We start from the raw sequence: 17391 nt of genomic DNA on the forward strand, positions 1-17391 counted from the left end.
GGACACTTCCAGGGATGGGGCAGCCACAGCTTCTCTGGGCAACCTGTGCCAGGGCCTCCCCACCCTCACAGCCAGCAATTCTTCCCAACACCTGATCTAAATCTCCCCTCTTTCAGTTTTAAACCATCCCCTTTGTCCTATCTCTGTCTGCCCACTCAAAAAGTCACTCTCCATCTTTTTTTATGAGTCCTGAAAGGCCAAATTTAAATCCATGTGATTGTTTTGCATTTTTCTCACGACGAACTTCAAACCAAAAGTGTGATTTGCCCTTGACCAGAAGGCTTTTTGCAGGACTTGGTCAGAATCACAGTTCTGAGTGTAGAATTTGCTGCTTCTTGAGGAAGAGAATATGTTTTAAATTCTTACATGAAGCTTAAAAGCCCCACATTGGCTTGAACTCCAGTTGGACAAACTGTGGATTGTCCAGATCTCCCTGTCTCCAGTGCAACAAGTCACATGTTTCTAATTAACCTCCTGGTTGGAATCAAGATGTGGAGACAAGAAATGGTTGCTGCAAGAGTCATTTCCTTGCACAAGGCAATTGAGCTTTCCTGAATATTAAGCTCTGCTAATTAAAATGACACAGCCACATATGTATTTATGTGTGCACAAAGAACTTGAGAAACCTCCAGAAAACAAAAGCTCGTGGCTTTCTCACATCAGTTTGACTTTTTTCCAAGGAGGAAAACTGGAAAAAAAAAAAATCACAGCGAGACAGGACAGAATAAAACTTCAATCTGGGTTTGGAGACACATGAATAGTTCCAAATATGCCCTAAAAAATGAAATTCAGAGGATATCACTGCTGAAGAGAATCACTAAATATCTGAACACTCACCCAGTGGAGGCAAAGCTAACTGAGATTCTCTGTTATTATTTTTGTCTGAGATACAGTAAGTAAATAACAGCAAAATTAAATGATTTGCTTGTTTCTGGTGCTGCTGCACCAGTTTCACGAGAAAAGCATCAAACACAACAGACTTGTGTGTTTATAACATGGCTCTCAGTAATAGGCTAAAAATAGGCCTGTGATTGAAGTGTTAAGTGCTGAATTGATTATTTTTATTAACATTCACAGCTATTGGGAGTCGATTTATTAAAAGCTCCGTTGCAGCAGCAATCAGGAAACATTCCCAAGGATGTGCACTTTTAATGGAATGGCTGAGCTTCACCCAGGGCGAGTGGGAGGGATTATGGAATGTCAGTGATCAGCTGCAGTTGGGCTCTCAGAAAACAGGGAAATCCGGGGCATGTGGTCACATGCAGTGACAGGACAAGGGGGAATGGATCCAAACTGGAAGAGAGGAGGGTTATTTGGGATAGTGGGAAGGAATTCTTGGCTGTGAGGATGGGGAGGCCCTGGCACAGGTTGCCCAGAGAAGCTGTGGCTGCCCCTGGATCCCTGGAAATGTCCCAGGCCAGGCTGGAACAACCTGGGCTAGTGGAAGGTGTCCCTGCCCGTGGCAGGGGGTGGAACAAATGGTCTTTAAGGTCCCTTCCCACCCAAACCATTCCATGATTTGTGTGTCCCTGTGAGGAGCCCTCTCTCCTGTCATAGGCTGTGTGCATCCTGGATCTCCATGGTGCACTATCCAAGGAGTTCTTTGTGGGATGGGTCATTGTGGGATTTCTCCATCTCCTCGTGGTCCCAGTGCAACGTGGAACATCTTATCTGGAACCCACAAGAGCTTCTATCAGCTGCCTCCACCCAGGAATTAGTGATTCCAGCCCTGGAATGGTGGGAGCTGACTTGCCTGACTCTTGTCCTGACTGCAACCCATTCCAAAGTTGGTTCCAAGCTCTTCATTAGCCAGTAATTAGCCCAGGACAGGCAAGGAAGTAGAAAATGGTACAAATGAAAAGCAAAGCAAGAAATAGGAAAACGAGGACATGCAGCCATTGTAGACAAATGTTTGTTAATTAAGAAAAAATTAAGGAAAAAAATTAAGGGAAAAAATAGCCTAATGCAGATGGAACCTCTCTGCAAAGGGGAACCTTTGAGCAAAGATATTAAAGAAAAAAATAGGCACAGAAAATTTCATATGTGAAGCAAAGGATGTACGTTCCAGGAGCACAGCTAATTATTTTTGTCTTGAGATTAGTTTTATGTCATGCAGAGGAATATAGAAATGGTGTTGAACTTAAATATAGATGTGAGGGTTTAAAAAACTCAACAATAATAACTGGACTATAAGTAATGGAAGGGGGTGAGACAAGGAGAAGATCATCGAATTCCTGAATGAATGGGTTGGGAGGGACTTTAAAAAATCTGCTTCCACCCCCTGCCATGGGCAGGGACACCTTCCACTATCCCAGGTTGCTCCAGGCCATGTCCAGCCTGGCCTTGGACACTTCCAGGGATGGGGCAGTCACCTCTTTTGGCAGTTATATCCATAGTAGAGAGGGATTTTTTCTATGGGATTTCTGGACTGTTGGTGGTTTCTCATCCTTATTTTAGAAGATTCTCAGTCTCATCCAGTGAGATGCTGATTCCTTAATTATCACAGAGCTCTCCTGGCTCTCAGGCCACTGGTCTGGAGCTGTTCTTGGCACCATCAAGGGCCACTGGTCCTTAGTGGGCTCCACCTTTCATCCCTGTGTGTGTGTGAGGGCAGAGGGACAGGATTCCTGTGGGATGTGTGAAAAGAGCAGCTCCCTTTTGCCAAGGAAGAGGATCCAACCCCAGGAGGGATGTGTGAGGAAAGCAGCGGGACACAGAGCATGGAATCCCTGCTCTGGGACAGCAGGGAAGGATGTGTGCCCTGCAAAACCTGCAGAACCCTCAGGAGCCACTGATGTGAGAGGAAGAATCACTTCCATGGATTCCTTTAATAATCAAACAGGGAATGTCATGACCTCGGGCTCCTCTTGGAGTCTTGTGATTTCTCATTGCTCTTTTTCTGCCTTCCCTCGCTGCAGTTTATCAGGAATTTCCAGTATGAAATTAGGATATTTTAAACAGGTATAAGCTACTAAATTCCTTAGAAGAAGGAGAAGCCAAAGAATCTGATCAGAATTTATGTTGTAGTTTTATATGGTGGGGTTTTTTTGGTTTGGTTTTGTTTTTTAAACACCTCCAAAGCCCTGTGATCCTCCCTGTCCAGCACAGCAGCTCCCAGACATCATTCCCTGATATTTCTCTCCTTCTTTAGCTGTCATGGAAGCTGAGGACTGTGGATTATATCCCTGGAATAAGGCATCCAGGGATAGATGTTCATTTTAGCAGTCCCACATCACCAGGGTTAAATCTCTTTGTGGTTTCCCAAAATGTTGAAAACGTGTTGGGAGAAGAAACTTGGGGTCCTGATTGCCTGGGTTCTGAATTCTAAATTCTGTGTTCTGAATTCTAAATTCTGAATTCTGAATTCTAAATTCTGGGTTCTAAATTCTAAATTCTGAATTCTAAATTTTGGGTTCTGAATTCCAAATTCTGAATTCTGAATTCTAAATTCTGGGTTCTGAATTCTAAATTCTGATTTCTAAATTCTATATTCTGGGTTCTGAATTAAATTCTGATTTCTAAATTCTATATTCTGGGTTCTGATTTCTAAATTCTATATTCTGGGTTCTGATTTCTAAATTCTTTATTCTGTGTTCTGAATTCGAAATTCTAAATTCTGAATTCTAAATTCTGGGTTCTGAATTCTAAATTCTAAATTCTGAATTCTAAATTCTAAATTCTGGGTTCTGAATTCTAAATTCTGATTTCTAAATTCTATATTCTGGGTTCTGAATTCAATTCTGATTTCTAAATTCTATATTCTGGGTTCTGATTTCTAAATTCTATATTCTGTGTTCTGAATTCGAAATTCTAAATTCTGAATTCTAAATTCTGGATTCTGAATTCTAAATTCTGAATTCTGAATTCCTCTGATTTTTCCAGCTGAGAGCACAACTCAAAACTGAATTGTAGGCAGAAGCCTCGGTCTTTCCTATAATTCAACCAAACTTTTAATAACTTTTCCAGGATAAATTAACAAACAATGGTGTACAGGCAGTGACACAGTAACAAGGGCAGGTCCCACCTGAATCTGGTTTGTTTTTGTGCAAAGCCAATTGTGAATTTTGGTTGTGGAGCCCCTGGCAGTGCTTTCTTTTGCTGTAAAATCCTGCGTAGTATTTAAGCTTCCTAAGCACCCCATGGGGATCTAATCAAAGAGAAAAGAGGCTTGGGAGAGAGCCAAGAGGGTTTGCCTTGTGCTGTGTCACAGGGAATTCTGCTCCAGGGAAGTCCTTCATCCTCCTTTTGCCCTCCCGGATTTCCATCAGGAACGACGCGGAAGGAAAGATTTGACAGGGACAATAATTTGTTCTTTAAAACTCTGCAAGTTGGGCTGAAAAAATGAAAAAAAAAAAGATGCCTTTCTGGCAAAGCTGATAATGAGGTTTACTGATAGTTTTATTCAAATGTGACCTTTGCAGAAATCAAAGTCTAGCAGAAAAAAAAAAGCCTTAAATGCCACTTTATTACAGTGACACCCACGGGTGTCGCTGTATTTTAGGGTCTGTCAGCACTTCCATTAGAAAACTTCAAGAATTTTTAATTTAACTGTGCTCTAAAATCTGTCCTGGATGTGAAACACACCCTGTGTTTTAAGTTCAAAAAACAAGGGTCTCTCTCTTTCTTTTCCTGTTCCCCCTAAATATTTCTTGAGAAATTATTTCTGATTGGGTAGTTATTTCTTCTCTAGAAGTAATTGCTGATTCTACCACTGGACAAAAAGCTTTGGGAAGAGCTCTGTGCCTTGGAAAATTCAGTTAAAATGAGTTTGTAGTTAGTTTTGATAAATAAAAATGCTGTTATGCTGCTTTCCAGAATTCTTTGTATCCTTTCTGTTTTGTGGCATTGCAGGGAAGGAAGGGGAATTTTATAGGGTTTCATCATTATCATTGAACCTTTGGGTGTGGGGTTGGTGAAAATGTACTTATTGCACTGAAATTCCACTACCTGGTAAACTTAGAAATTACATTTATGGTCTTTTGGGGTTGTCTCCGTGAGGGATGAGCAACAAATTCCTAAAGGATTCACATTTGCCATCTTTAGCTTTCTGTTCTACTCAGGAATTGCCCATCAATAGGTTGTAGCTTGAATTGATCATTCCAGGTTTTCTTTGTAGGCTTTTTGTTCTTCTTTTATGGTTTATGCAAAGTTTTTGTGTCCCATGTTTATAATATGTATATATATGTAATATATATAAATATAAAAATATATAACCTATGTCATATATTATATATAACATATATAACATATAACATATAACAAACATATATATTATATATTATATATTATATATTATATATTATATATACTATGTAATATTTTATATATTATATATTATATATTATATATTATATATTATATATTATATATTATATATAAGTGCACATATATATAGACATAAATATATATACAGAATATAAATATATTCTTTCAGGATGAATAGTTTATTTTCAGTGCCTTATTTCACCCTGTGGATGCATCACCCTGCCTTAAACTAACCACTATTAACTGAAGTTATGACCCACTCTCACCTGTGATCTTTTACTTTTTAACCTCACTTAAGGTCTGGGGACTAAGTTCTGAATCTCAGCTTTAAGAAGGAATATTAAGGTGGATATTTTTATTATTTCTTTTTTAATTCTGTGCTGTCAGTGTTTCAAAGCAAAGCAGCCAATGTTCTGGTGGCTTGGTTGAACATTTGCTTGCCCTATTAATAGTTTTATACTAATAATATAATAATTTAATATTGATAATAACTATCAACATAAAAAATTTTGAAAATTTAATATTAGTTCATACCAGACACTGCCAACTGTTTCAGGTTGTATTGGTACATTTTTCAACAAACTCTGAAATACATCCTTGTGGAAAGCCAGGGAGTCATTCCATAGCCATTGTTACACACTTCCCTTTAAATTTCCTAAAATAAACCAGGCTCATTTTCTTTCCCCTTCTGTTTTTCATGAATAAAGTCTAAGAATAAGTGATTTCTTATCAAAAAGGGTTTGAAATATGTGGAGGGATTGTTGTGTGTGGCTGCTTCCCTTTGAAATGTTAAATATCTCTTTAGATATGGGGAGCAGGTGGACTTTAATGGGTGTGCATTTAGAGGTATTTGCCCCCAAATTCATTTGCCAGCAGCACGTGCTGATTAGAGAAACTACAAAAAAACCTGGTGCTGACTGAAGAAAGTTTTTCCATAAAGAGATTTCAACTTCCAGTGGCTCTTGGAATGCCCAGGGAGTTCTGTAGGGAATTATTGGTGGGAATAATCTCACCAATCTGAGCGACTGGTGTTTGTCACCATTTTGATAGTTGATATAGGTGAGTAATCCTACTATGATAAGTCACTTCTTAGTGTGTGTTTCTCTTTCCAAACGTGGATGGAGCTCCAATTAATACTAATTGGATTTATGGAGGAAAATACCCATTAGCACTTCCATGCTGGGTTCCGTGCCGGTGCCGTCGGAGCCGTGGATGTGGAATATCATCCCTGCAGGAGCACTGGCAATAATATTCCCAGTAAATCTACCTGTTTTTCTCATTGTTAAATACATCTGTGGCAAAAATAGCTGCTTGTAAACCTGTCTTCTATTAAACAGAATAATGCTCTGCCTAAGCCTTATAACTGTGTGAGAAACTATATCAAAATATATATATATAAAAAGAAAGAGTAAGATTTTAAGAAGTGTGCAGTGCCAGCAAGTGCAGGTACATAAAGAACATTAAAGGACAGTGTAAAGAGAATTTCATGGGAGGCTGGATCCTTGAGGAACTGCTCACCTGAGCACGTAGCTGGGACTAAGAGCTGCTCAGCTGCAGAGCTGCCACCAGGAGCTGGAGTTGAAAGGGGAAAACAAAAGCCTCTATATTTAGCTGGTTTGTAGTTCCTGGCAGCTTCTTACCATCATTATTATACTATTGAAGTGTCAAATGGAGAGATTTGCACCTTTTCCTTTCTGCAGAACGCTGATTTCTTGGTTGTTGTCCTTAGAGAAGGGATCCGTGCCCGTGTTTGTGCGGGGATTTAACATCGTTTAAAAGGTGTTTGTGAGCAGCCTGGGAGCTGCATTTCGAGCAGAGTCAGCAGGAGAATGTTCACAGCCTGCTTTATAATACTAAAATATATCAGTGCTGGGGTCATGGGCAACGCTGAGAAATCTGTGCAGGCTTTGGGAGTGTGGAGAATCTGCATAACTTTGCATGGAAATGCAGTCCCGTGACGTGTCCGGCGGCTCCCCGACGGTGCCACCCCGGTTTAGATTCTCCCACCTTCTGAATTACCAAAAAGCAAACCCCCCAAATACGTGACAGAACTGTATTTATAGCTGTTATTGACTCTGTTGTTGTGGAGGATGGAGATGCAGCTCTCTCTCAACAAGTTCCATATGCTGTCTGCGTCCGTAGGTGGTTTTCTCCTACATTCAGGGATCTGTCTATTAACTAATGTAACAGAAAAGCATTTAGTTGTTCTGTTTATTTACAAAAGCCCAGCCAAACTTGGCTAATGGTGTAATGGATAGTTAAAAATATCCTTTTGCCTCATTAGGCAGCCAGGCTGGGGAATAGATTGCCCAGAAACATGTCTTGGAGGTTTCCAGGCCCTGAGCAGTTTTAACTCCGAGGAGGTTGGAGCGGATTCTTGGAATTAGGGTCCTCCAGACTTGGGTTGTCCCCTGATCCTGACACAGAGAGTTGATCCTATGAGGAGATGTCAAGCCTTCCTGTGTGTTTTAGGTGGAGTTTTAGGTAGATTGTTAATTCTTTATTGTCCTCTTCCTTCAGCCCTTTCCTTATTTCCCATCCCTGCCTGCAGTAGAATTCCCAAGGAGATTGGACTTTACCCTCTGCCTCAGCTCAGAATCAGCTCCACTTAGAGCTTATTCTTCATTCTGAGGCTGATGAGCAGGTCAGTGGATCCCACAAATTTCCTTTCTGATGTGTAGTGGGAATATTGTCCCTACATCCCACAGTCAGGGCACACCTTGTGCCAAGGCAAACCAGTCCCTGTGTGGGTTCTGCCTCTGTGACCATCACAAACCTGCTGGAATCCTCACCCTGCTCACAGCAGGACTCAATGTTCCCATCCCTTTTCCCTGTATCCCCGTGTATCTTCATCCCTGGATGCTCCCAGAGCCTTGATGACTCACTGTAAATGCTTTTTTTCCCCTCTCCTCCCAGGAATTCTCCCTCAGCCCCTCATTTTCAGTGAGGAAGTTTCCCATTTTTGCTGCTTTCCTGGGCCAAACAGCAGAGGGGTTGTTACAAATAACGTGGGAATGGGGGATTAAAATTGAAATTGCAACCCTTGACTGGACATGGCCTGGCATGAGAAAAATCCTTGGGTGTCAAAATCAGGCATGATCTCAGGAAAAAGTGATTTTCTGTCTATAAATGCCCAGATGAATTAGATTTTTTTTCCTAAACCTTATGGTGGGATTCCAATCTAAAGTCACCTGCACTGTCTTTATTCAATTGAAAATACATTAATTCATAGATGCTTTAAAAGATGCTTCATATTTTATTAATGAAGAGTATCTTTATCTTTTATATTTGTCTATAAATGGTCTTTTTTGAAATATAAATAATGGCAAAAATGAATAAAGCCTGTTCAATGTTGCTGAGTTCAACCCTAAAATCCAAACAACAAAGTAAATTCCATGCAACAAAATCCCCAGAGATCATTTATATAATGCAGACAAAAATAGGAAATCTGACATTTCGGACTAAACTTTTCTTAAATGGATGAAATTCCATCAAGGTTCAAGTCGATAAATGCTGATCAAAACCTCAAGCAGTGGCCCCTGATTAATTAGAATTATTTTGCCTTTACTCTGAATTAGATGCAACCCGTGTATGCCCAACAAGACCAGATTTCAACTGGAGTTTTGTCTCAGAGATAACTTTAATTTTTGCTTGAATTTCACCAGTCAGAGCAGCAGATCGCAAATTATGACGACAAAATGTTGCTGCAGCTGCTCTGACGAAGCCATTTATTGAGTTCAGCCACTGCGAGGAGGGTGTAGCTTAAAGATGTTGAACTTTTTAAACCAACCCAAACTCCCCACTAAGTGCTCTCCATGCATTATCTTTAGGAAGGCTCATCCTGAATAATTTTGCAGCCCCTTTTGGTGCCAACATCTTTGTTTAACTCACACTCTGCGTTATTGCTTTGGGAAATGTACTTGTGAAAGGGAACGTGGCTCGTGTTGCTGTTGTAGCTTAAAAGTGCTGTTGTTTAACACTTTTTCTCTTCAGAATCCGGGCAGATCCCTCCTTCTAGTCGCAAATATTTCAAAAAATAAAGAGCAGGGAGGATCTGAGGTAGCAGGACATGGAAAAACACCGTGAGAGATGCTCTGGGGGGATGAGAAACGGTGATACTTCATTTGTGTTAAGCTACAATTTATAATAAAACCATATAAAACGCAAAAAAAAGGGGATTGTACTGTAGGGAAAAGCCAGTATGGAAATATCCAGGATAAATGTAAGAGTGGATGTCTCCCTTGTGACTTAGGGAAAATACTCTGAGGGGAAATTTTCCAGCAGGGACAGAGACACGTGCTAAGCCTCAACCCACTCTCAATTTGGGGATGAATATTGAGGGCAGTGCTCGGGGAGTCTTGTGACTTTTAATTTATGGGGTAAATTAAAGCATAAAAACCTACAGATTGTTTAGGGAGCAGTGGAATGGATTGCTCATGGAATCACCATCCCTGGGGGCACCCAAGGAATAACTGGACGTGGCACTGAGTGCTCTGGTCTGGTTGACAAGGTGGGGATCAGGCACAGGTTGACCCTGGAGGTCTTTCCCAACCTCAATGATCCTGAAACATCTTCATGCTTTGAAAAATCCGGATGAAATATCAACAAGAAGCAGGATGGGTTTTTAAAACCCTCCTGCTTGTTATGAAATATGTCACTATTGCTTTTTTATTTTCATTTTTCTTTTCTTTTTTTTTTTTTTTTGGTGGTTATTTTCCTCCCAATTATAGCGGAAGCAAAAAATAGACACATCCTCCAATAATTTGGAATCCATGGATGCTTTTGGTTCTAACGCCGTGAGCGCCATATAAATGGAACTCGTTTGCTTTTTTTAGGGAGATACAGCTGCAGTTGGATTTAGATATTCCGAGGCAGTAACCTCTGGAAACGACATTTAAGGAACACATCTAAAAATGCCTCGGATTTCAGATGTCATGGGACAGACGAAAATGCTGCGTGTGAGGCAACTGCAAGGGCCTGCAATGAGAAACTGGGGTTTGGAGCTCGACAGCTGAGGGCAGCTGCTCTCAGATGGTACCAGATAGAAAGATTTCATTATTATCATGATGAAAAATCTTGCATTAATTGTAGCTTTTTTTTTAAATTTTTTTTTTTTATTTTCCCTGAAAAGATCTCAAGGCGAGAGCAACTTCCAATGGCTCTCGTGGAGCTTGGAGTGCCCTGGGAGTTTTAGGGAATAATCAATAAAATTGCAGCTTTCCCCCCACCCCCTTTTGAGAAACAACAACCCCAACTTTGACACAAACCTATTTTTTGTGAGGGTTTTGCTGGGTTTGTTCTGCTTTTTGCAACCTATTCAGGAAGGAGAAGAAACGTCTTCAGCTTGGTTCTAGTGGAAGGGTCGGACCTTTAAAGGACCCTTCCAACCCAAAACATTCCATGATTCCATGAGCTTCTGGAGTAGAATATGTTGAGTAGAATATGAATTATGAGCTTGTGCAGAGCTGTGAAAGCCAGGAAGGTTTGTTCCTGCAGCTGTTTAAAGCAGAATTATCCCTGAGCACTTCTTGCCCTGGTTCCGAGGGCTCGGGGAGAAGAAGCTTTGCAGAGTTACTCCGTTGGCTCACTGACAGCTGGGAAACTCCCTCATCCCGAGGTTATTCCTTGTGAATCTTGTTCTGCTGGCTCCCCTGGTGCCTCTTCATGTGGCCCTGACAGCACGAGGAGATTGGAGAACTGGATTCCCAATTTCCATGTCTTTGTTCTGCAAAACAAGCCCATCAGAATAGATAATGGGTGAGATACCGAGACCTACATGCCTGAGCCCTCATAAACAGGAGCAAACGAATGGAAAAAAAGGAATTAAGAGTATTTTTATTTGCATAATTTCCATTAATAAAACATTCTTTTATGCCGAGAAAATGGAGCCTCAGCTGCAATTTGAACGGGAGATATTAAAAAAAACCCCTGTTTGTTTTTTTTTCCCTCCCCCTGCAGTCTTGACAGGAAGCAGCAAGTGACTGCAGAGCAGCAAACTGGGCTGCAACAAACACATTCCAGCCATTCCTTCGCCCACCACGCTCCTGCCCGGAGTTGAGGGAAGGCACGGGAAGGGAAAGTGCCAGGGAATGTTACATCAGGGAATCTGACATCACTCCAGCGCGGCCACTCGTGCGGCAGAAAATAAGCAAAGGCACCCAGAGCACTGTGAAATGTGTACTTTGGGTGGGTCTGCAAGGCTCAGGATGTTTGTCCTCAGTTCCTAGAAGGGCTGCAGTGCTGTCTCACACCGGGATGAGGGAATGAGTTCCTTCCTCCATGTGCAAACATCATTCTGCTCTTTGCTGAGGCAACATAGGCAGAAGGGCTGCAGCACAGTCTGGGATTGGGCAGACTTTTCCATGTCCTTGGGTTGATTTTCATGGAAAGAATAAGATCCTGCAGGAACCCAGGGGATCACAGACCCAGGGAAGAAGGGAACGTGCTCCCCAAGTTGTGTAGTTTCATAGCTACCTAAAAATCCATGGCTGTGCTTCCCACCGCAGAGAACTCCTGTTCTCATGGATGCTGCCTCGGATTTTCATGCTTTTCCCTGGGAATCTGCAAAGAGTCAGGTTTGGAGAAGTAACTTTCTCCTGCCCCAGCGTTGTGAGACACCTCCTGGGTGTGTTCCCTGGTTCTGTGCCTGGTGCAGGCTCCGAGCACTGAGGTACAAGGAGGGATGTGCAGATCAGGAATTCCAAATGGTGGCTTCTTCTCTTTCTGTCCCTAATCTGATTAAAAACACAATTTCCAGGTATGGTGGCGAGGAGGAATCCAGGGGCTGCCACAATGCACTGACTTTCACATCATTTTAAGCAAATTAGTGAAAAGATTATCATGGAATCATGGAATGGTTTGTGTTGGAAGGGACCTTAAAGCCCATCCAGTCCCACCCCCTGCCATGGGCAGGGACACCTTCCACTAGCCCAGGTTGCTCCAAACCCCATCCAACCTGGCCTGGAACACTTCCAGGGATGGGTCACCAACAGCTCCAACAATTATGTATTCCTTATGCTAATTTATATTTTTTTTAGTTCCAGTGGACATGGCTCAGTGTAGATAATTTGCCTTTTATCAGTGGTGGGGACAGGAGACGCCTGAAATATTTCATTTATAAATAAAACACCTTTATTTACCTACTCCTGCTTTTCTCCACCACAATTTGAAGCTTTCCCATTTTTTCTCTGGCAAGATGTGTGCCTACCCATGGATTCAATGAATTGATGTGGAATTTAATAATTTCTTCCTCTTAACCTATTTTTTTTTAAGCGTTCTTCCTTCGGCTTCTCCTCAGGAACTTATTTAGGCTTTGTTTCCCTTCCCAACTCTCAGCCTCCCCGAGGTGTTGCTCCCTGTCTCAGCTGACCTGTACCTGAGCACAGGATGCTCTGCTGGGTCACTCCTCCCGTTGGCATCCCCGAGGAAGGTTGGAACATTTTAATACGTGGCACCATTCCCACAGCTGTCAGTGCTGTCTGCGAGTTTATTCTCAGCACAGTGTGAAGTTTGAGCCCTGCACAAGGGCAACACTTTTCCCTGAAATTGCTAAGACATCAGTTTTATATTCCGTTTTCTCCTGAGCATAATAGAACTTGTTAGCAGGTCCTTACCCCCACCACCACCCTCAAATTCGAGATTGGTGTTCATTGTTCAGTGAATTTGGGGCTGATTTGCTCATGAATGTGCTTTGTTGTAGCTCTGCAAAGGTTTTCTGCTCAGGCAATGGTTGCAAAGCACCACTGAAGGCCAATCATCTAAAATACATATAAACGTTTTTCCTCAGCTTGTGCTGCCCCACGGACTGATCTAGTTCTGAGGGGCTAAGAAGGATCCTTCTTTATCCCTGAAAAACACAGAGATTCCTCATGGATCCCTGTGTTCCAACCACAGTTTGGTTGCACTTTCCTCCTGTAAATAGGCCATGGCTCCAGTGATTTATCCGGGAGGGATGTGCACGTGCACCCCTGTGCTTGCACATGGATATCAGCGCCACATCCATGAGAATTATCTTCTGGATTTATACTGGTGCACCCAGAATGCGTTTGGGAATGGAACTCTGTGTGGGGAATACTGTTGGAGACTGGGAATTATCTGAAAGGATCATCTGGGATATCAAGACCTCGTGGCACCAGACGCATCAAAAAAATCTGGTGGAGAAGTTAACCCACTTCAGGAAAATATGGAAATAATTGGCAGCAGAACAAACAGCAAAGCACTGAATAAAGAAGAGGGAAGAGGAAGTGACTGGCAGGGAAGAGCAGATGGGAGCGTTTGTAGGGAAAGTTGGTGGCATCCTGTGAGTTCCCAGGTTTTATGGCTGTGGTGCAGCAGCAGTTCTGGGCTCCCCTTCCTGTTTTGGTTTTCAGCTCTGTAAATCAGGGCTCAAATCTCTCTCTCTCCATCCTTGGAATTGTAATGCATAGGGAGACATTTCTCAGGGAAAAATCCTTCCCTGGGAGGGTGGGGAGGCCCTGGCACAGGTTGCCCAGAAGAGCTGTGGCTGCCCCTGGATCCCTGGAAGTGTCCAAGGCCAGGTTGGACGGGGCTTGGAGCAACCTGGGCTAGTGGAAGGTGTCCCTGCCCATGGTAGGGGGTGGAATGAGATGATCTTTAAGGTCTCTTCCAACCCAAATCATCCTGGGATTATATGATTCTCTGCTTTCCTTAAGCTCATTCCCTCCAAATCTCCTGGGATGGTTTCTTGGGCCAGCCATGGACTTGTGCTTGTGGCCTCCAAAATGTCAGATTTTTCACTTTTTCACTGCAGGGAAGGGAGAAATATTTCACAAACACCTCCGTGTTTGAAGAAAAAAAGGGATTTATAGTTGTTGATGCAGAAATTCCAGGAAAAAACAAAATTACTGAGGCAGCTGTGAAATTGTTGCATGGGAGAGACATCAGAGATTTTCTTTGTGTGAAGGAAGCCAGAGCTGTGGTTTTATGAACTGTGTATCAGCCATTACCTGCTCACAGAAGGGCTCTTCAGCCTGGCTCACATGGGCATAAAACATTCCAAGAGCAGAAGGTGGAATTAGTGGGTGTATAAAACCGGTTCTGCCAGGCTGGGATTGATGTGGGGGGAAGTATCAGACCGTGGCAGGTTCAAATCCGGGGTATTTTTTTTTATTCCAAGGGACAGCAGTTCCATTGAAGTTGCTGTTTCCCCATCAGGCAGGAGTACTCCACGTTAAGGCATTCCAGCCACTCCGTAAGGTCTTGTGGGTGTTCCCAGTTTCCAAAGGGGATGCAAATCCAGGTGCCTGGTGGATGCAAATGCTCCGGGCTGGGCAGAGCAGCCGGAGGAACGAGCAGGACAGGACCTGCTTTTCTGATCCAATTCCTGCTTTGCCTCTCTCCAGAGCTCCCCTGCCCATTCCCGGTTGGTCTCCTCGCTAATTCCCAACTTAAATATTTGTTCCTGAGTGGCTGCAGAACTGACAAGTTTCCTGGATCCTTTCCATCCCGTGTTTGGAGCTGACATCACCCTCTCCTCAGAGCTTTCCTGCTCCTCAGGGGCTGACCTCGGACACCACACGGAGCGCTGCCTTCCAGGATTCAGGGATTCACTGGCTCGCGTTCCCGGAAGGAGCCACCCAGGCACAAGACTCCTTTGATTTCAGGGATTCCTCAACCATTTGTTGTCCTTTAGAATTCCAAGACAAACATGCTGAGAGTGCTGGACACGTTTATTTGGATATTGGTTCTCCCTCGCAGTTACTGCTCCCTCTGGAATCTCTTTCTGTCCCAGACATTTAAGATCTCTTTCCCTGTGTGGTTTTTTTCTCTGGGTTTTTTTCCCCCTTTTTAGTGTTCAAATGAATCTGCTGGAGGGTGCACCCCTTTAATTCCATATTTGATCTATCTTAATGATTTGCTCTTATGGGAACTCCTAAATCCTACTAAAACCAAACCAACACTTTCTTTTCATTGCTTGGAATTGCATAATTTATATTTATTGCTCAGTTCCTTAGAGAGAATAAGTAACCAGTTCTTAAAAGGACAGAAAGGATTGGTGCTTTTGCAGGAATAACTTTAAATTTTTTTAATTGCTAAATCCTACTCTCCTTCTAGTTCAGGGATGATAAGGTCAGACAGGAGACACAGATTCCATGGAGAAGTTTGTCAAGTGTTTGTTATGGGACCTGTGATTTTTTCTTGGCATTTGTGCAGGACAGACCTGTAGAGATTAATGATCAATAATAGTGAGAGAATCTTCCTAGAGAAGCAGCTGGGGCATTGTAGTGCTTGGAATCTGGGCTGGGAATGTTGTTTGCTGAATTTATCTGGGCAAGTTCTTCAGCTTTTCAGTGACTCAACTTCCCTGTTTTGAAGCAGAGTTACCAGTAAGACATTAAAACTGCAGGCTATTAATGAGAAAACAAGTTACATTGCTGAAGGTATCAAAAAATCACTCATATCCTGCTTTAATAGACCCATTTTCTCACTTCCAATAACTTCTGAGGCCAGAAAAATGGCCTTGGTGATGACTTGAGTGGAATTGATAAAGGGCAAAGTAGTGCTTAAAGAAAATAAGAATGACAGAATGTGCTGAGCCAAGGAAAACAGGAAAACTGGTCAATTCGGGATCTCTCAGAAGCAGAGGATCCTCAGGAATCTGACCAGCTGCCATTCCAGGGCCTGCTGAGGTGTTTCTACAGGAGAGGAAAGGGAACAAGGTGTTCTCCTGTAGCGTTTTCATTTCATGTGCAGAGGCACCAGTCAGAGTTGGAAGGTCATGATTTAATTTGAATGGAAGAAACTCCCTGATAACTGTTAAATAAATCAATGTTGCTTCCCTTGGCAGAGCCATGGGAATAGAAGGGTTTAGTCCTGAGGTTCAGAACTGCTTCTGAGGTGTTCAAAATACCCAACCCTTGTAGTTACTCCTGTTTCACAAGGAATCTGTTTTTTGGGCTTTAAATTATTTAGAAATACACAAGCAGCCAATAACCAAGCTCATCACTCTGTTGAAAAAAAGTCACCATGAGTGTGTTTTATGGTCTGAAGAGGATGTAGATGGGCATCATACATGTGGGAAAACAAGTCCATGTGGTGAAGGATAAGGGGTGGTTTGGAATACAGAGGAAACCGGGTGTGAAACACCGAGTTTTGGATTCCAGACTGGGTTTTGGGGATCACTCTGCTGCAACAATCGAGTGCTCAGTGTTGTACAAACTAAATAACTGCTTCAAGTGGTTTAATACCACATATCTGTTGTCTGCAAGAACTAAACCCTCCCCAATGTTTCTGCTAACAGGGTGGAGGGATCTGCCCAGGGTTGGATTTCTGCCTGCCAGACAAAAGACCTGACAGCATTTGTGGTGAAATAATCTGCTCTGTTTGCAGACTGGAGGAGAAATCCTTTCTGTACAGCTGGTGAGTTTTTGTTTTTACAGTCAAAACAGATGCACTGGGGAGGGAAGCCACTGGGGATGGTTTGCTTTAACCCTGCTGGAGTCATTAGCTGTTGGATTCTAAACTGTTTGCTGTTTAAACATGCTGATTCCAGGCCAGCTTTCCAAGGAAAAACTTCCATGCTGTTCGAGCTTTGATTAAGTGAAAGCTCACCCAAAACAACGATGAAAAAAACCAAAACACCCCTCCCCTCCCTCTTCTACTCTGTGGCCATTAAAACCTGCAAGAAAATTTATAAAGAGCACGTGCACATTTCTTCCCTAAGCCCTAAATTTGTGCCAGTTAAATGTACAGAGAATGTGGGGCTTTGTGGCTCTCAGGCACATTCATTCTTGTGGAAGCACTGGCTGTAAATCCAATTTTATAGATTAAAGACTTGCAGCATAATGTAGGCACCTGTTGGTTTATGGGAGCCTAAAAATACCTCCCCGGCTATAACATGTTTTTTTTTTTTCAGCAACTTGAAGCATGTGTGTGTTTTTTGATACCTTTTAGCTATTTTTTTTTTTCAGTCCTTGTCTGTCACCTCAGCCTGTTGTGGCAGCTCTAATAGGGAATAATAAAGGACATGCTGTTCACTGGCTGGTTCAGATGCAGGGAGGGTTTGCCATTAGCAGTTTGTAATATAATAAATATAATAATGTAGTATAATATAAAAACATAATAATATAATATAACATAACATAATGTAATTAATATAATATAATA

At 42.3% G+C, this 17391-nt stretch overlaps 1 long non-coding RNA gene across 1 annotated transcript in view; it reads left to right on the top strand.

Annotated features, from left to right (window-relative positions):
* LOC113973628 overlaps nt 1–16638 on the top strand; it is a 69282-nt gene extending 52644 nt beyond the window's left edge. The window contains exon 4 of the long non-coding RNA XR_003536283.1: nt 16526–16638. This is a non-coding gene — a long non-coding RNA (uncharacterized LOC113973628). The remainder of the gene's footprint in view (nt 1–16525) is intronic.
* Nucleotides 16639–17391: the final 753 nt, after the last annotated feature.

This window comes from Neopelma chrysocephalum, unplaced genomic scaffold, assembly GCF_003984885.1.
Source record: "Neopelma chrysocephalum unplaced genomic scaffold, ASM398488v2 Primary Assembly neopelma1_103b, whole genome shotgun sequence".
Classification (NCBI taxonomy): domain Eukaryota; kingdom Metazoa; phylum Chordata; class Aves; order Passeriformes; family Pipridae; genus Neopelma; species Neopelma chrysocephalum.